General features: G+C 36.9%; 1 protein-coding gene across 3 annotated transcripts in view; it reads left to right on the top strand.

Moving 5' to 3' along the window:
* The window catches only part of CDC14A (cell division cycle 14A), a 187,645-nt gene that overhangs the window by 35,080 nt on the left and 131,447 nt on the right, over nt 1-21,118 (top strand). The window lies entirely within an intron of this gene.

Here is a 21,118-nt window from a genome sequence, read left to right as displayed (position 1 = left end):
GGAGCTAGGTCTTGAAGGATGATTAGATTTTCACCTTTTGGAAATAGAATATGGAAACATGAAATAAGGACTTGTAATTAGTTAGGTATGGCTGAGGTGTGGGGTGGAGGATATGGGTGTGGTAAGTGTATGAGGGAGGAGAGGAGAAAAAGAACAGATCATGCAGTGAGTTATCATGAAGTTTTGAATTGGCAAAGGAGTTTGGCTTAGTTTGATACCAGTGGGAGGACCATGAAAGATTTTAGGCTAGGGAGTAAAAATGAGATCATTTTTTGTAGGTCCATGGTTATCACAAAGGAGATTAGCTCCTAACATTTTACTGAAATTCCTATATAAGCATTTGCAGTAGGCGAACTGAATATAAATCCTGTGTATATTATAGCTTCCCTAATAATAGACAAGGCTTTTTGAAAATAATTTCAATGAGAAATTTTATTCTCTGTAAGCACTAAAATGAAAATGTGAGTTGCACAAGAACATGTTAGAGTTTGGGAGTAGAAGAATCTGGAATTTTCTATATGTGTACTGGGATTGGGCAAACACTTGGAAGGCAGGAGCCTTTTTAGGGATGTGTGTGATATCAGCTGTGAGTGATGTTTTGAAGAGGTGCTACAGCCAAGAGGGACACTTTGAAGAAAGCACAGGAGCTGCAGATGAGAGACATTTTGAAGACGGCCATTGAAAGCAGACTCTTGCTCCAGAGAAGCTAAGAGAGGATAAATACCCCAAGTGCAACTAAGAGTGACATTTCTGAAGAACTTCAGCCTAGAGAGGAACATCCTGGGAGAAAGCCATTTTGAACCCAGAACTTTGGAGCAGATGCCAGCCACGTGCCTTCCCAGCTAACAGAGGTTTTCTGGACACCACTGGCCATCCTCCAGTGAAGGTACTCGATTGTTGATGTGTTACCTTGGACACTTTATGGCCTTAAGACTGTAACTGTATAACCAAATAACTCCCCCTTTTTAAAAGCCAATCCATCTCTGGTGTTTTGCATTCCGGCAGCATTACCAAACTAGAACAGATGTCTCATCCTAAAGCAAAATTCTCCTCTGAGAATTTTGCAATCGAGTACCTTCACTGGAGGATGGCCAACGGCATCGGGAAAACCTCTGTTAGCTGGGAAGGCACATGGCTCGCGTCTGCTCCAAGTTCTGGTTTCAAAATGGCTTTCTTCCAGGATGTTCCTCTCTAGGCTGCAGTTCCTCAAAAATGTCACTCTTAGTTGCACTTGGGGTATTTGTCCTCTCTCAGCTTCTCCAGAGCAAGAGTCTGCTTTCAATGGCCGTCTTCAAACTTTCTCTCATCTGCAGCTCCTGTGCTTTCTTCAAAGTGTCCCTCTTGGCTGTAGCAGCTGTGCTTGTTTAAAGGCAGGGAGAAGAGAGGCATCATTTTTCCTTATCCTTGCGGGCTTTCTGTGCTTCTCTGAAGCCTGGAAGCACACTGCTGCGTGACCTTTGAAGAGCTTCATTCTGAAAACCTTGACGGAAGGAGGCACCAGCTACCAGACATCAAACTCTGCCACATCAAATCAAACGCTCTGGGGGGAAAAAGCCGAGCTGTATTGTTGGAAACACTGTCAGCTGTTGCAGGGTGTAGTCTGAGAACAGTGGCAGGCTGACAGCTAGTCTGCTGGCCTAGAATCTTGCTTCCAGAATGGAGATGCCCAACTCTGCCCACCTTTTCTGTCTGCTGTGGCTCCCTAAAGCCTTGGGCTATCACTTTCGGCACTTGTTCTTTCTTGCTCTGCAGTGTGGTGTAGTAGAAGGAATAGCTAAGTGTCAGAAAAACATGAGTTTTTAGTCCTGAAGTGGCTCTGTGATGATGGGTGAGCCACTTTATCTCTCTTAGCTTTCTTTAGTTTCCTTATCTGTAAAATGAGAGGGCTGGATGTAATGACCTCCAAGCTTCTTTCCAATTCTTAGTATGCTGGGATTATTTGTCATGCCAACCAGGCTGTTGCTTTTGTTTTAAGAACATACACGTAAAACTGGCTATTGGTATGAAGGTTCAGTGAAGTGCTGATAAGCTGAATTAAGTAGGCATGCTTAATTTTCATTTTACGTTGATAATAGCTACTTTTTTTTTTTTGACTGATGCTTAAAATATGGATAGTCTGTAATAATCTCTGGATTCAAGACACATAAACAAGTGTGTCCTTCTAGAGAGGTGTTGTGGTGCTCTGTGAGCCTGTTGTTTGTGGGTCTGTGACATAGGGGATTGCCATCAGAGAGGTCATTTGCTGCTCTTCTTCCATTTCCCTCCCTTCTTTCTTCTGTCTTTCTTTTTCCTTTTTTAACACCTATCCTTTCCATTTTGTTTAGTTATTGTCTTTAAGTTCAGCATTACATCTCTAGATTTTTTGAAAGGAAGTTTAGTTGTAGAAGATGGTTGAATTTGTGATAAAATATTCTGTGATAAAAAGTCTTCTAATAGAGGAGATTACACCACTTTAAAGCGACCGAAGGGGAAGAACCCAGTCCTGGCGTAGTTGAAGAGAACAACCTGAGCTAGATTTACACACTAGGTACAGTCCTGAGAAGCAGGATAAAGTGATTATTCTTGTAATGGGCACTTCTCACCTATTTTCTTTTCTAATTTTGGAAATGCATTCCCCAAAAAGCTTTCTGACACAAACACTTAGTAAAAACGAAGAATAACAATGTTAATCTTTCCTTGAAGAGAATTTTGTGCCTTTGTATTGTCTGTATGCATTTAATTGTTGCTAAGTCTTGTAAGAAGATAGTAGTATCTGTTATATATATATATATACACATACATTTCAATTAAAATTTATGTATATTAATTGTTGCCATTTGGATAAGTCTCAATCTTCTGGGGGAATCTTGTTGGATGCAATGGACCTTTCCAATGGAGTAGCCACATAGTCTGTGTGTTGCAAGCTATGTAGGTGAGTTTTTTCAGAGAAAAGTCCTTAACAGAGAAGGCAGTCATCTCTTCTATATGTGGTCTCTGGCCCTCTCTCAAGGGGGCATTGACTAATGAAAATGTTTTGTTCTAAGATAGGACTTTTGCTCTGATCCTGTTTTCTCATTTGTAAAAATGGGACAATAGCAGGATTTCCCTGACTAACACACAGAATTATCATGAAGATCAAATGCCCAACTACGTATCTGATCACTCCACATGAATCTAAATCACATCTCAAATTTATTGTGGAAAACAAGAACTTTTTCTTCCTTCTCTCTCCAAATATGTTTATTCCCCTAGTCATCCTCTTAATAAATGGAGCCACCATTCAGTCACTTGCTAAATCAAAAGTTAGTAGTCTTTTGATTCCTCTTGTTCCCTCATTCCACATTCTGTTCATCAAAAAGTTTGTTCAGTTCTACCTCAAAGTCATATACTGAGACTGAATACTGCTTTTCATCTCTATTATTGTCACTCCATTCCAAGCCACGGCCATTGTTCACCTGGCTTACCACCACAGACCACAGCTTCACACCTTGTCTTCTCTTTACATTCTTGCTTCCCTTTTACCTAATTGCCACACAATTATTGGAGTAATCTTTTACATATATATGTTAGTTCATGTCATTGCCCCGACTCAGCTCTAATGATTGCCCACTGTTCTTGGCATAAAATTCAACCTCCTTATCAATCATAAAGATCTTCTATGATCAGGCCCCATATATCTCTGTGATCTCCTTGCTGACGAAATTCCTATTGTGCTGGGCTTTCTAACCCTGAAAACCCCATTTGTTCCCACCAGAGGGCCTTGATACTTCTGGTTTCTCTATCTGGAATGTTCTGATCTCAGACCTTTGCATGCCTAGTTCCTTCTAATGTCACCTCCTCAGAGAGACTTTCTCTGAAGTTCCACCCTTTTATCCCCACCCCCAGTCACTCTAGCCCTTCTGTTTTATTTTCTTTATAGTACTCTGCTATTTGAAATTACTTTGCTCATTTTTATATTTACTTATTATCTCTTTTACCCAGACTAGAACACAGGGACCTTGTCTGTTTTGTTCATTGTTGTGTCTAGGGAGTGATAAAATATTTAACAAGGGGTTGGGCTGAGGCTTTCACCAGCTGATTTGGAAGCTGGTCACAGCATCCTGGAGGCTTCCTGCTGTGCTCAATCCTGGGGACGTCTAGGGTGAGGGTGGGGTTTCCCGGGGAAAAGACTAGGGTGGCCAGGGTGGGGTGGGGTGGGGTGGGGCAGCAGCTATTTACCAACTGGTATGCAACTCTTGCAGTATTTGAACACTAGATATCAGCTTAGAACTGAGTCTGACACATAGTAAGTGCTCCATAAATACCTCTTGAATGAATGAATAACAAAATGAAAAAATATGAAAGAAAGAAGGAAGGTAATGTACAGGAAACTCCTCTGAAAATTCTCAGGTTGGATATAAGTATAAAGTGTAGTGGTGTCTTCTTCATTACCAGAATATTTGTGGTAGTAATGACTGAGCCAATAGTGGTCTTCAAAGAAGTGGCGTCCAAGTACAGGTCATAGAGTAAGGGTGGTACGTGGTATACAAATTCGTATCATCACTCTGCTTTTGAGTATGATACCTTGTGCCAAATATGATGAACCTACAGAGTCAGGGCTTTAATCTGGTTTCTCTGTTAGATTATGATTTCAAGTACATCACAGATGCTTTTGTGTCTCTATTTTCTTATCTCTAAATGGGGAAGAGCCTTTTTATACTCTGTCTTTTAGAGCTGTCATGAGGATCAAATAGGAGATAAAATATGGAATGTTATGTTCAGTAAAGAATCCACAGAGAAGGAAAACCCTTTTCTATGGGCGATCCTAAAACCAGGGTTACTGGAATGTTGTGGGCACTGGAGATCACAGAGACACAGACTGACAGGCATCCATTAGTGAGTGCCTATTGGTGAAGCATCTCTACTCTCTAAGCTGTAACATTGTGTGCCATGAGATGGAGGGCTCAGAATTTAAGGAAAAAATTATCAACTTTGCTGACAGGTGTTTCCCTTCCAGGGTAATAATCTGTGCAATTTTAGAGCAAGGACACTTAAATCACCGTAGGGTGTGTTTTAGTTTCATAGCCACTAAAACAAATACCATACAATGGGTTGACTTAAACAAAGGGGATTTATAGGCTCACAGTTTCAGAGGCTAGAAGGCTTGCTTCCTCTGGAGTTTGTATCTTCTATCTGGCTGGCACTCTTTGGGGTTTCTTGACTTTTCTGTCACATGGCAACGCACATGGCGGCATCTTCTCCTTTCTGTTCCGGGTGCTGTTGACTTCCGGTTTCTTGCTCTTTCCGTGGCTTCTCTCTCCATCTTTCACTCTGTTTATAAAAGACTCCAGTAATCTGAATTAAAGCCCAACCTGACTCATTTGAGCCACACCTTAACTAAAGTAATGTTTTGAAAAGATCTTATTTATAATGGGTCCACACCCACCAGAATGAGGACCAAGACCAAGATACATATCCAAATTGGGGTACACGATTTAATCCACCACAGCATCTAAAACACTTCCATACGAGTTTGAAGAAGGTAAATTTAAAAAATTGTAAGTGTGGATTAAGTTATTAAAGTTGTGCTTAAAGAACAATTCCTCACTGACACTTGTGTTAATATATTGTTTTCAGTTCACAGGCCTGTGATAAAGAGGTCAAGGAGAATTTGGATCAGACCACAAATGACTGAAAAATTGGAAAATAGTTGTATGGGGAGGAGTTAAAATAAGTGGTGTTTTTTAGCCTAGAAAATTAGATTCAGAGTTAAAGAGATTTAAGAATGTGTTTTTTTTTAAGTTTGTGGAGGATGCTTAAACAGAGGTGATAACCACATTATATTTTCCATACCAAACTTGTTAGGTGCTCATGTGGCTGAATGAGAGGTCTGTGGTATGCATTAAATCTGGGACTAGCTTGACGCAGCTGTCAGGTCTGAATTTGGTGGTGACAAGGCTGTGTCTGTGTTTCCTATTTATTTTTGTAGAACAACAATTAAGGCCTCAGTAGTTATATAAGAGTAGTTATAAGTCTACCTCTAATTGCAAGAAGCCATTCTTGATCTAGTGTAGCGGATGAGGGCAATGACTTTAGCAGAATGACAGGCTCAACTCTAACCCACTTGTTAGTTATATGTCTTAAGCAAGCTGTGTTACTTATCCAGACTCCTGTTTTTTTTTGGTTTTTATTATTGTTATTATTTTCATCTTTAAAATAGGGATAGTAACACCCATCTGAGAGAATTGTAATGAAGACTCAGGAGGTCATGCAGGTAAAAGTGTTGGTGCAGTGCTTTACAGTCTGGGCAGGGAAGCCTTCTAACTTCCCCAAAGTCTTCTGAACTCCTAACTTCAGTGCTCAGACCCGTAGGCCACCTCCCTGAAAAACTGAAGATCTGAAGGCAGTTTCCTGCTTTTGTTTGCTGAATCTTCCCTCCTTTCTACCCTATTTTACATTTAAGTCCTTTGCTGGCTCAGTAACACTCAGATGGTTGTTAATCTGATTACTGTTTAGGATAATTAACTGGAAGGTATGAGTATGAAGTTTACTTTCCCTCCTAGGATGTTACTTGCATTTTAAAGGAAGAACTTGTTTAAGTGATTTTGTAATCTGTGGGACATGTATTCAGGCATTTATTAAGTCAGTAAATATGTATTAAACTTCTATGAGCCCTGCTGGGCATTGTAGTGGGCTCTGGGGAATTAAAAAAAAGAAAAAGAATGCCTAGGTCAGAGAGGGAGACAGATGAGCAATAAATAATTGTGAAAAGTGCACAACAGATACTAAATCTGGATAGATATGAGTTCATTCAACAAGTGTTTTTTGAGCTCCTATTATGAATCAGGTGTGTCTTAGGAGTTGAGGATGCTAGGGTTTTTTTTTGGGGGGAGGGGTAGTGAGTGGTGGGAAGGCAGTGAAGGAGGATTGGGAGAAGATTAGTTATATTTTAAATTTCTGATTTGAAAGGGGGATAATCTAATAAGATACTTTTTTTTCCTTACAATTTTTAAATTAAAAAGGTGGCATAACTACTTTGTGGGAAATATGAAAATTCCTGTAATTAAATCACTCTAAACCTAAACTATTTACTTAAGTGTAATTTGCAGTGTAGTTTTGTGAATCATTTTTTCACTTAACCTACATGTATTTGGCCGCTTTGCTACTGAGAGGGCCAAAATATTACCCCATTTAGAGGGTATACCATTGTTTGCTTAACATTTTAGATGATTTTCAAAGTATTTATAATGTGACAAACATCTGTCTGCATCATAAATATTTTTTTGTGGGTTTTTATCTTTAGATAGCCAGAAGTAAGATTATGGCTCCTAGAGCATATTGCTATGTTTGAGCCAGTTAACACTAAATTTGCTACTATGTGAAATCTTGTTTCACATACCTTTGCATATTGCATATAAACATTAAGAATTTGGAAATTTAATAGGTGTGAAAAATAATACATTGTTTTACTAATCACTTCTTTGATTATTAATGAGGTATATTATTCTTATAGTTTTATTTACAGGTTTATTAAGTTTTTGAAAAATTTAAAAAAATTTTTTTCTCTATTTTGGAACATTTGAAAGTTGGAAAGGGCCTATCAGTCTCATTCCTTAAGAAATAAAAGTATTTTCCCCCTGTCTACTTTGTACCAATAGGTCAGACCCCTAGAAATCACACACATCAGTCCAAGTTTTTTTTTAAGAAATTAGGAAGTCCGTATACCTTAAATTCTATTATTCATCTGAATGCTTTATTAATAAGTACTTCTGTATACCTGAATGGAAAGATGATTAGTTAGATCTGCTGAAAATATACCTATTGATTATTTAACAAAGGTGTCTGCTAAATTAACAGAAAATTATATTCAGAACAGTATGAGTTAAAAATAATAAGGATTTGTGTATGTTTTAGAACATTGGAAACTGATAAACCAGTTAGTTAACTCTGAAACTATATATATTTTATTGCTTGGCCTAAGCATGTTAGTTTCCTTTAACTTACAATTCTTCAGTAAATTGCAATTTCAGAACTGCTTTGAATTGTCATTAAAAAACAAGTAGGTTAAACAAATTTTGTTTAAAATTTAGATAAGTTTATCAAGAAAAGTGTTGGTTCTAAATAATAAAGACATTTACCTTAAATATTTATTAAAAAATAATATAACGGATGTCAGTCGTGATGCTCTGTCTTCTGTTGTGGCTTGGTAAATCTAACAGATAGTGTTTGCTTCAGCCCATAGAAATTTGGAGAGGAAGGGAGGGGTGGCACATGGCTGGGGCAGGGCATGTTCCTGTTTGCAGTTCCTTCCTTTATGGTTTGTTAGGCAAGAATGCTTTTTGTGATATTGCCTGTAAATGGTCCAGGCAGTGTTGTAGTTCTGCAGGCCTTTAATTTTGGTGACTTTAAAACAGGTCACACTCCCTGAACTCATACAGCATCTTTCAATTTGTATCTCTTTGAGTTGGAAGTTCTATTAGTCTTCTGCATGTGGTTAGAACAGTATCTTCCCTTAGTCAACTCTCCTTGCATATTTCATCTAGCTTTCTGGAATACAAAAATCAGCTGTTTGTTTTTCATTAATGGAAGGTTTGTTTCCCAAATTAAACTGAATGTCTTTTCAGCATTTTTCCTGTTCTCCTTTTAGCATCTTGATAAACTTCCTCTGTGCTGTAAGTAAATTCTCATATATGTGTATGTATACATATATGTATATATGTATATGCATATATGTGTATATATGTGTGTGTATATCTATGTATAGATCTCATTATATATTTAGTACTGGTTCACTGTGTGTGCTTACAGCAGTTGCTTGTTTCTGAATCTTATTAGTAGCCTTGGAATGACATATACCTATTGAAAGCTTTTGCCCATTTGCTTCATTTATGTACTGAATTAAGGAAGTGTACTTTTTTTAATTTAACTTTTTATTGTAGTAACTGATATAAAGCACAAAATTTCCCATTCTAACCATGTTTGAGTATACAATTCAGTAGTACAGATTATATTTACAATATTGTGCTACCATAACTGACATCCATTACCACTCCTTTTTCATCACCTCAAACAGAAACTACTTACCCATTAAGCTATAACTCCCTCTTCCCATCCCCACCCTCTACCACAAAACCTATAAACCACCATCTGTCTTTATGAAGTTTGCTTCTTCTAGGTATTTCATATGTGTGATCATACAGTATTTGTCTTTTTGTGTCTGGTTTATTTCATTCAACCTGAGGTGTTCAAGGTTCATCCATGTTGCAGCATGCATCGGAGCTTCATTACTTTTCATGGCTGAATAGTATTCCATTGTATGAATATTTTGTTTATCCATTGATCCATTGATGGACACTTTGCTCTCTTCCACCTTTTTACTATTGTAAATAATGCTGCTATAAACACTGGTTTACGAATACCTGTTCGAGTCCTTGCTTTTCAGTTCTTTTGGGTATATACCAAGAATTGGGATTGTGGGATCATATGGTAATTCTATTTTCAATTTTCTCAGGAACCATCAAACTGATTTCCACAGTGGCTGTACCATTCTACTCTGCCACCAGCAATATAAAAGCTTCCTATTTCTCTGCATCATCACTGATGTTTATTATTTTCTGTTTTTTAAATTAAAGCCATGCTAGTGGGTATGAGTGGTATCTCATTGTGGTTTTGATTTGTATTTCCCTGATCATCAGTGGTGTTGACCATCTTTTCATGTGCTTATTGGCTATTTGTGTATCTTCTTTAGAGAACTGTCTATTCAAGTCCTTTGCCTATTTTTTAATTGGGCTATTTATATTTTTGTTGTTGAGTTGTAGCAGTTCTTTATATATATTGTGGATATTAAACTCTTATCATATATATGGTTTGCAATCATTTTCCCCCAATCTGTATGTTGTCTTTTTACTTTTTTGATAGTGTCCTTTCATGCACAGAAGTTTTAAATTTTGAAAAATCCATTTTATCTATTTTTTCTTTTTTTACTTATACTTTTGGTATCATATATAAAAAACCATTGCCAAATCCAAGGTTATGAAGGGTCCTCCCCTTTGTTTTCTTCTAGGAGTTTTATGGTTTTAGTTCTTGTGTTTAGATTCTTGACCCGTTTAAAGTTAATTTTTGTGTATGGCATGAGGTAGGGGTCTAACTTCATTCTTATGCATTTTGAATAGCCAGTTTTCCCAATACCGTTTATTGAAGAGACTGTTCTTTTCCCAATTAATGTAGTTGGCACCTTGTCAAAAATCACTTGGCCATAGATACGTGGATTTATTTCTGAACTCTCAATTCTATTTAATCGGTCTATGTGTCTGTCCTTATGCCAGTACCACACTTTAGATTACTGTGGCTTTGTAGTAAATTTTGAAATCAGTGTGAGATCTGCAGCTTTGTTTTTCATTTGCAATATTTCTTTGGCTATTTGGAGCCCCTTATGATTCCATATGAATTTGAGGATTGGTTTTTCCATTTCTGCAAAAAGGCTGCTGGGATTTTGATAGATATTGTGTTGAATCTATAGATAGCTCTAAGTAATATTGACTTCTTAATATTATTGTCTTATCAAAGAACATGGGATGTCTTGCCATTTATTTAGGTTTTCTTTTATTTCTTTCAGCAAGGTTTTGTAGTTTTCAGTGTACAAGTCCTTCACCTCCTTAGTTAAATTTATTCCTAGCTATTTTATTCTTTTTGAGCTATTTTGTATGAGGTTGTTTTTAAAATTTTCAGAATAGGAATCTACTTTTTGAATGTTTTAAATTATATTATTTGCTTGTTTATTATCTCTCCCTTTAAGGGAAAGGACTTTGTCTTGTTTTCCACACCAGTGCTAGCATCTAAAACACATCCTAAGTGCTCAATAACTGTTTGTGGAACGAATGACTGTATGTTTAATTGATAAAAAAACCTAGTAATTTAGTTCTTACAGTTCTTTTAAGTTTAATATGGAGTGATTTGAAAACTGGATTGCTTAAAAACAAACTACAGTCATTCCTAATTATAAAAATAATTTAAAGAATCTCAGTGTTTGTTTTAAGGCATTAATATCTTTTGTTAAAGCTACCGGGTAAAACAGGTGTTTTATATAGTTCTCTAAAGTTTTAGAACTGAAATGGGCTCTGTTAATACAAACTATCATTTGAAATCAGAATTATAAATGATAGTCTTAATTTATCCCCAGTATAATTTTTGTGTTTTCTCAATAGGGGGAAATCCTTATTCATACATATAAGTAGTTGCTAATAAATGTCAATTATTTTTTTTAACAGCTGTCCTTACAAGCTCGAGAGTTTGGGGGATAAAAAGTAATCTAAAGGCTTGAAAGAGAAATACTAGAAAAATTTTGAATCACAGTTGAATCTTTAAAAATTTTTAACTGCATTCATCCTTTATAAAAACATTCAAGAAAAAGGTGCCCAAAGCCCTGAAGACATTTATTATCCAGTATTATCACAGTGTGAGTAGAAATGTATTTGCTGTGTGTGATGTGAGATCATGTCCTGAACACATCTGCCTGGTCTCCCCTGGCCTTTACCTGACTGTGGGCCATCTCTGTTCAATTTTATAGAAATATCTGTACAAGAACAGGCTCACATTTAAACATATCTCTAGTGCAGAGCTATGGTCTTCCCACTCAATGAGATGTTTATTAGAATATATACAGAAACTGGAGGTAATTCTTCCAAGTTTTACACAAAATTGAGGTTATTCAGCTGCTCAAGTATATGCACCAATAATTTCCACCATGGTAGAGTTTAATGCTGAATGCATGTGATTGTGTTTACTGTTTTCTCTTAGTTTTAAAAATAAACATATATTAATTTCAAAAAAATGGAACCACTTTTGTAAAACCATTTAAATATCGCTACAGAAAACTCACTTGGAAAAACCCTGCTTCAGTCCTACTTTCTCAGATTACAGTTGGGGAATCTGAGCCCAGAGACATAAGTGTTTTGTCTAAATTCAAACCCAGTTAGTGAAAGAGACCCTTGAACCTAGGTCCCTAAATTCCCTTTCGGAAGATTTATCCAGTCCCAGTGTAACTGAGCGGTCTTGTCTTGGAATAACACACTGCATCTAGCCCTTAATAGTCTGTGGAAGATTGAAAACAGCACGCAGTGTGGAAGGGTAGAATTTTCTGCTTAGAAAGCATTGTTTCAAGTATACTAATCATGCAGCTTCTTCTCTAGGTAGCATCTGAGCTTTAATTGTGGCCAATGACACTAACACCCCAAATACCTTTGGATACCAACAAGGTGAAATGACTGTTTTCACATTGGCTTTTGGTGATGTCTCCATGGATGTCTTGGAGTAGGTCTAAGTGTAGGGGAGTGATAGGGGGACATGAGAACAGAGTTTTTCAAACTTTTTTGCTACAGTCCACAGTAAGCAACTTATTTTAAATCTCAGCTTAGTGCACACAGTGCACACATACACACCATTCATGTGTGATTGAAACAAACGATTCATGAAGTAATTCTTACCTTACAATGTGTGAGGCATACTGACATGTTCTGTTCTGTTCTATTTAATGAAAAAAATATAGTCATTATCCATAAAATTGATTTCACTACTCATGAATAGCAGTCTAGAAGACACAGCTACTGGAGAATCTATTTTTTGTGCTTAGGCCACAAATATATTTGCATATTTTTGAGGGCATTGATTTTGGCACTGAATGAACAGGTGATTGTTTGCCCATCTGGGGTAGTCTACAATTAATAGGAGCAGCTTAAGAAAAACTGAAGGTGTTCTGAACTCCCCAGAGGCTCCTATGTCTAAGTATCTAGATGTGTGGCTGATTTCCATGTGGTTTTTATTCAGTTGATACTTGATTCTTAGGAGAACTTGAGTTTGCTTTAAGGTCTCAAATAATGTGATTTATCTTTTCTTCTCTCATTTTGATTTGAATCCCTATTTACTCTCATACGTCTCTCATCCTCATTCCTTTCTTCCAGGCAGCCAACGTGTGCATTTATTTCAGTTGGGGAAAATCTTGAATGAGAAAAGTGTGTGCTTGGGTCTGCCTTAGGTGAACTGAGTCTGCTGTGTTTGCTCCATTTATAGTGTCTCGTCAAGTTTTATTTCTAAGATTGTCCTCATAACTTATACAATGCCCTATTCACCCAGTGGCATCTATTCTTAAACCTTAGACTTATGAGTTTTTTTTTTTTTTTTGGTGCAGAATCTTAATCTATGCAAATTTTATTTCAAGAAATTTTTTTTCTATTTGATATGGCAAGTAAATTGTGGCCTTTTCCCCATTATTGAAAGTGAATGAATAAATTGAAAAACCTCTCCATATGTACTCTCTGAAATGTTAAAGAAGGAGCTAAAAGCAACTCCTGTTGAGGTTGCTGTATGTTCAGTTATTCCTAAGACTTTTGATGCCAAAAATACAGTTCCACACTAATAAACTTAGACCGTGTCCAAGCTACTCTTGAGCCCTAAGTGCTCACTCTGGGGCCCCTCTGCCCTGCATCTCTCTTACTTTCTCTTTTTTCTTTGTTCCTCTGCCTCAGCCTTGCTTCCCCTGTGCCCACTGTCCACCCCCCATGACAAATGCTTGTAGGGCCTTTGGAAGACTTTTCATCATGGAACACCAAACTTGTATGATAAGGACATAAAGCCAGGGATGTAGTTAGACAGCAGATTCACAGTTAATAAGTAGTAGGGCTGGGAAAGTGTAATCTCATCCTAAAAAAATATATTTGAATTGGCCACAGGACTTTATAGAATTATTTAATTAGGGGAGTAACATTTGTGGTTTCTAGTTTCAAATTAATGAGCAGGCAGACAAACCTTTCCATGTGAAGATACATACTCTAGCATGAATCAGACTTAGAATTCTTCCATGATTGGGTGGGGAGTCATTTGGTAGGGCCTGCTCTGGGAAATTTCTTAGTTAATAAAAAATATAGTCCCCTCTTTGGAGAAGCCTTTCCTGATCTTTTCTCTTGAATTTATCTGTCCACACCCCAGCTGTTGTGTTTTGTTTTTTTTTTTTTTTTTTGTCATTTTCTTTCTACCTGATCCACAACATGGCTTGATTATCTCTCCTTGTCTTGCAATTAATTGTGTGTGTATAAGTGTGTCTATATATATATAGACATGTACACATATAATCCACAGAATGAGCTCCTTGCAATTAATTGTTTTTCTCTCTCTCTCCTACTAGAATGAGTTTCTTGAACTAAGGGATGTTTCTTACTCATATGTGCACCTCCAATACCTTATGTAGTTCCTGGCTCTGTCTTTTTAATGAATAAAGGAATGAACAAGATAAGAGTCAGCTATGGAGCAAATTTGGATTTCCCATGATCCTGGATGTCATGTTAAGAATGTGTAGGAAATGATGTGATACCTGCTCCCTGTATTAGCATGTGGCTTTGTAAACAGACTCCAAGCTCCAGGCTCATTCACTCCTCTCACTCCCACGTTCTGCCCTTGACCACCATCACCAAATGCTGTTGATTTCTAACTCAACTTAGGGATATGCTCTAATTCTCCAGGTAGTATCCAGGATATTGTCTTTCCTGGAATTGGGGAAACCTTAAATCCTTTCATTTGAATGTGATAAAGTGTTTTTGTTCTCTTCAGAAATGCCTGAAATTTTGAGAAATTTCTCAGTTTCTGCAAGTCAATTGTAGTTTAGGCAGCAAGCTACTTATTTTACCTGAAGCCAAATTTAAACTTTATTCTTTTATCGAAAACACAGCTGTGAAATTTAATGGTATAAATGATAAAATGGGGTTCACATTTTAAAACATTTTATAAAATTATTTTGTTTTCCTGTCTCCAAGTCAAACAAAAAGGTATAGGATATCCTAGCATTAGGTTATTTAAAATATATATTAGATATTAGATTTTAAATATGTGTACCAACTGATAAAAATATTGTACTTCTGAGTTCATGGAAGATGAAAAGGAATTCAGATTCAAGTTGTCAAGAGCCTCGCATTCCATGGAATTAAAAAGTTTTGTAATTTACCCAGAATGTGGGCCACTGGGTTACCTCTCTTAACTGTTTTGCTTTTTTGTCTTTTTTTTTTTTTTTTTCTGGAGGAACATTGGTTGACCTTGACCTCAGATTGAATACTAGATACCAGGCTGACCTTGGGTGGGGTGGGGGTAGGGTCCTGTCTGACTTTTCCATGTCTACTCTAGCAATCCGGAGAATAATTTCCCCTCTGAAGAATTGTCCTAGTGTAGTTGTACACAGTGATTCTTCATTGAGGTTTAGAAATGGATGGACCTTAGAGGGGATCTTTCGTCTTTCCCTGCCCTGCCTGCCCATCGTCCCCCATTGCAGTAGGAGACACAGAGAAATTAAGTAACTTGTCACAAGAGGCAGAATTGAGAGGGCCAAGAACTCCCTAGGTTGTTGGCATTCTAATCCTCCTTCTGTTCTGCCTTAGCATCCCGCAGCTTACTCAGAGACTCACAGCCCAAGGAAGCACTCTTGTGTGAGAAAATAACTTCATCTTTTCTCATGCTTTGCTTTCTCTTTTCCTTTATGCCTGTTACTCATCTCTCCCTCTCTTATCGCTCTGTAGCTCTCACTCTCCATCTTTGTTTTTTCTGTTACTTCTACTACCTCTTTCTCCTTCCTCTCTTTCTGACCACTTCTTTCCTCTTGCTCTTTCCTTTCTCTTCCCCTTCTTTCTTCTTAACTCTCCAATATATAGAATAGCAGTGTTGTTTTAGTTGGAGTCCTTTGGTTGTGTGCAACAGAAACGGGCTTTGGCTAGCTCAAGTGAAAAAGGGTATTTTAATACAGATGTGAGGCTCAACCAAGGCTGGAAAGGTGAGGGACCAGGATGTCCCTGGGGCTTTAGTCAGAAAGGACTTAAGAAGAGTTTCTGTAGGGTAATTTCTCAAGACAGATTAACCCCCAGTGTCAGTCCTTGTGTCATTTTACTCAAGATTGAAATACCTGAGTTTGTCTGATTGGCCTAACTTGGAGATTATACCCACCCCAGGGGAAAATCAAGGGTGCTGGATGTTGGGCAAGACAGAAACAACAGATATCCAAGGTATGTTTTTCAATATTTGGTGTACAGAATTAGATTTTGTATTCAAGTTATCTGTTGAGTTTATTCTATTTTCTCTGTAAAGGGAGTTTTAAAGGAGGGAAAAAAACCTCACATGAATTTCCTCTGAACTTTTATAAGACCCTTATTGGTATATTATTTTGTTCCTGAAATATTTGCTTGTCTAGCTCTATAGGTTGAATGATTTAAAATATTTTTGTGTTTCCAGTTTCCCAAACAGAATCTGATATATATTTTTATATGTATAGTATATCAAAAAACTGTAAAAATGAAGGCAAAAGGACAAAAATCAGATGATAAAAAAGGATGAAGGGGCAGAAAAGCAAAGTAAAAGTTATATGTGTATGTATATATATATCTCTTAGATACAGGAGAGCTATTGAAATTAAATAGTAGAACAGCAAAGCTCAAAACTTAGTAATGCATTTCCTGGTAGCTTAGTCAAAATAGAGACATAGGGGGCTGCTGTAGTCTTTATTGAATGAAACTCTTTATTTATTTTAAAGGGAAATAATCTTTCCCTCTCCTCTCTGTCTGGTTCATTTGTTCATTCATTCATTCATCAAATAATTATGGAGTACCTATGCCAGATAATCTTCTAGGTTCTAGGGATATAGCCATGAACAAGACAGAAACAAAACAAAACAAAACAAAAAAAACCCTGCCCTCATGGAGCTTACATTCTGGTGAGTGAGACAGACAACAAACAAACAAAAGATCAGTTATGCATAGAATTAAAATGCAGTGATTTGCTAGTGATTAGCTGGCTGTTTGGGAGTCCTTTTTGAGGTGGTGAGAGTTAAGCTGATAAGGAGGTAGCATTTCTAGGTATAGGGGGCCATGAGCTTGATGTACTGAGGAACCAAGAGAAAGCCGATGTGGTTGGAGCACAGAGGATGAAGAGGCTAATGAAGGCCATGCTATCTGAGGTCTCAGCCGGGGCTTTGAATGTAAGGGGAAGAGTTTGGATTTTATTTTCCATGACATGGGACCTATTAGAGAGTTTGAATGATCTGATTTGCACTTCAGAAGATTTTTTTTTTTTTTTTCATTCTAGTGGGAAATGCTATCTAGTGGCTTTAATTTGCATTTCCCTAATGACCAGTGATGTTGAGCATCTTTTTATGTGCTTATTGTTTATTTGTACATCCAGGAGATTTTTTAAGCTCATCTTTTAAAACTCCACTCAAAACTCTCCATGATGCAATTATCAAATTTCCCTTATGCTACTTATACTGTAATGGGCTGATGAATTGTTTATGTCTGCCTTCCCCGTGAACTTCAAGACAGAAAGCATATTATCTTCATTTTTATATCCCTAAAATATAACTCAGTGCCAGAAATAGGCACATGAATGAAGAGGTAGATTTGTTGCATGGTTGTAAAGGACATTGGCAAAGCCTGTTGATGCACCCTTGGAGTTTCATCAAGAGTGTAGACCTCCTTTCTTATATCAGCTGTCACTTAAAACTAAGGCCACAGTTTATTTGTAGTTCTGTGATACAGTTCAGGTATTTAGCCCTTTGACTTATATAGAGAAAAAGCTTTTAAAAGTGGTTCTCAATCGTAGTTATGTATTCAGATGACCCATGGGCCAGACCTTATATCTACTTATCAGACTTTCAGGAGGAAGAGGTCAGGATACTGTATCTTAAAACAGCTTCATGGGATTTTTCTTTGGAGTACTTGAAGTTGGGATCCCCTGGCTTGGAGGATCTGCACTAACATACAAAGGATGTTCCGTGAGGTCAGGGACACTTCTGCCTTGTACATGGTCTTATCCATTCTTTGCTAATGAATAAATGAACCACTGGTCTGTAGAGCTGTAGAGAAGTCTTTGCTTATCTTCTTTTCCTTACTTCCTCATCCTCATTTTCCTTTCTACTACTAAACCTGTAATACAAGTCTTAATGCTGATCAAAAGATGTGGGTGAGAAGTTGCTGACCTGGAGTGGAGGAGGGGAGTGTTTATGGACGTGGTGGGGCTACCTACAGCAGTGAGCCAGAAGGAGAAGGAAATTCCCAGTTGCTAGGGAAGTAGGATGGACTTCTTGTATAGGTATATTGGATATGTATGCAATAGATCTATAGATTGAATTTAAGTTATTTTTATTTAAGTTTGAGTTGCTGTCACTTGTTTCAGTTCTACTGTGTGTGAAAATTAGCAATCTAAAGTCTTTAGGGAACATGGTTACTCCTTTGAAAGTCTATACACACATAAGAATGATTATTCTATCATCTTCTCGAAGGATGGTCCTGTCATGTGGCATATGTTTGAACAGTTTGGGCTAATGCGTAGAAAAATTGCCACCAGATCCTTTCTGCAAACAGCTGACTTGTGTGCAAAGCTCTTGTTTCTCCTGCTTTCTCTAAGCAACAACTCTTTTGTAAATACTGGAAGAGAACAACCTGTTCCTTGTTTGTTTTCATTGTTGGTTTTCTGTTCTTGAGTAAGTTCAAAGAACAGTGGTTTACAAGTTACTATGAGATACTAGATCTGAGATTTAGTTCACATGCTGGATGGTTTCTGTCTTAGAGTGTGGATAACATCTCACGTATAAACTTAAAATTCGAAAAGGAATAAGACTGTTTGAAAAGCTTTTATTTATTTGTTTATTTTATTTTATTTTAAAAGTCTCTCAGGTATGTGCTCTAGTTACTAAAAGGAGCACAGTGGATTATCTAGTCCACCTCCGTTTCTCCTCCTAGAAAGAACATAGGCTTCTATAAAGTTGGTGGGAAGCTGCCACAGATTGGTCTTCCTGCCCCTACACTCCAGTGGGGTTCCATTCCTGGAGAGTTTGGCAGTCTTCCTCTCATGTACATCCAGAACATTTCTGACCTTTCTCACTTTTCTTCCAAATTATTTCCCACTAGTCACATAAAGAAAACCTTTCTCCTTTCCTATATTCCCTGCCTCATCCCTTCACATTTGAAATCATTCCTAATCATACTGCCTAAGCATTTTGAAGTGCAATTAAGTATAATAAAGTACCAGTTAAAACATTTGAAATAATTCAGGGTTCACTTTAGAGTCGTTATAAACATGTTCACTGATTTCCACAGTTTTTCTAATCTAGTCTTTCCTCAAGTATTAGCATTGAGGGAAGATAATTTAAAAAGCAACCTTGTTTAATTTAATTATTTTTGTTTTAGTGTTTAGTTTTTGAAATAATGTTTTCCACTACATTTTATTTTAGCTATATGATTTTCGTGATAATATGGAGTAAATAATCATTTTTGAACTAGCCTAGGACCCTAAAAATTATAAGATTTTATGTTTAAGAAAGTATTTCCAGAGATCTGAATATTAACCTTTACAAATAAACTTTTGGAATATAATTCATTAGCAAGTTAAGGACTTTCTATAATTGATGATAGGTGTTAAGAGGACTTTACACATTGAATTTTGGTCTATTATAGTGGATCTATAATAAGCGTCTTCATCATAAAAGAAGTTACGGCTCTTTGCCCTCTACGCTTGATCTAACAAAGTCCTTGATTTAATAAAGAATGCACTTTTCTCACTTTTTTTCACTTTCCTTTTTTAGCATGAAAAAGTTCTATGAAATAAAACTTACGCTATATCCAGAAGTAGGCAGTGAAACTCAGCACCAGTTTTTAACTTAAAACCATTCTATCGGAGAGTAGGTATTATTCAAGTGATATACTGGAATGAATCTGTTTTTGTGTTTTAAACCAGACTATATTCTTATGATGAATGATAGATGATATACAGGGCTTTGTTTAACTGCATGTTGTGACACATCAGCCTTTTGCTCAGCCTGTGTGGGACTAGGGACTGAAATTTTCTTGGCACTAAACATTTTCTCCCTTTCCCCTTAAACAGGTCCCTTTAGACTTCTGTGTGCTGAGAACATTGACTTAGTGTTTCCGTGGTTTGTTTAATAAGGGGTTGAGCTAGTTCAGTGAGATGCAGCCAGCTCAGCGATGTCTGTGTTGGAAAGTGAGCTCTTGAAGCAAGCCCTATGGATTACTGAGCCAATTGTAACAAGAGACATGTATTTGTCCTGGGTTTAGCTGTTAGTTCTGGAAGGACATCATTTTAGGCTTGTTATGAAAATTATGGTCCCCATCAAATTAGGTGAGAAGACATACATGGCTAATGTTGTCCCTAGTTCTCCTGAATTGCCCATCAAAGAGCTCCCACTGTTCTTACTATAATTATATCCACGAGAAGATTGGAGAGAGTATTTCTATTCTAAACTAATTCTCAAATAAATAGAATAAAATCCACTGCTTGTTGGTTGTATATCAACTCCAACTTCAAATTACAATGTAAAGAGATGTCACATGAAAATATTTCAAAACAAACATTACCTCAGTGGGAAAGCAGAGTCATTTCTAGGCCTTGTTCTCATAAGGATAGGATGCCAATTGTTTGCTATTTTTAGGACAGAAATAAGCAATGGAGATAGAGACCAGACATCAGGTTCTGCCTTACTTCTACGATTAACCTTGGCTCCAGACTTCTTAAATAAATGCATTGTCTTATACTTTGTATGCCTCGTATTCTGTGATCTATAATAGTTGAAACTTGACGAACAGGAAGAATGACTTGCTCTCTGTAGGAGACAAGATGCATTCCTTATCCTGTTTAGCACAAAAGATTTAAAATAGACTGGATAAAACACAGGTTGTTTAAAATATACAGTTGTATTTCTGGTTTGTGATCAGATTAACCTATCTAATTGTAAGTGATTGTTTAAGGCTGAGTATTTCTATTTCCAAGGTAATTAAAAGAAAAATAGAATTGGTTAGGCATTTGAGAAATATACATGCTTTTCCTATTATTATTTTTAATTAAAGCTGAATGCAGGTATTGTTTTCTTAGTCACTGGATATAGTGTGAGGAAATGCTTAAGGAGAAAATGTTGCAAAAAATAACAAAATTTAACATTTTGTTTGTGCATCTGTGGGACAATTAAAACTTACTGCTGTCTTCAGGAAAAAGCAGTTTATGAATTAAGTGCCCTGACATTTAAGAAGTCAGAGAACCAAGGTCTTGGGAGCCAAGGAGGAGGCTTTAATTTAAAAGTTATGTTTCAGCTCTTCTCAGAGATTCTTACCTTGCAGTGTGTTTATGT

Source organism: Choloepus didactylus, chromosome 2 (genome assembly GCF_015220235.1).
Source record: "Choloepus didactylus isolate mChoDid1 chromosome 2, mChoDid1.pri, whole genome shotgun sequence".
NCBI lineage: Eukaryota > Metazoa > Chordata > Mammalia > Pilosa > Megalonychidae > Choloepus > Choloepus didactylus.
The sequence above is the reverse complement of the archived record's forward strand: the minus strand, read 5'-3'. Positions and strand labels throughout refer to the sequence as shown.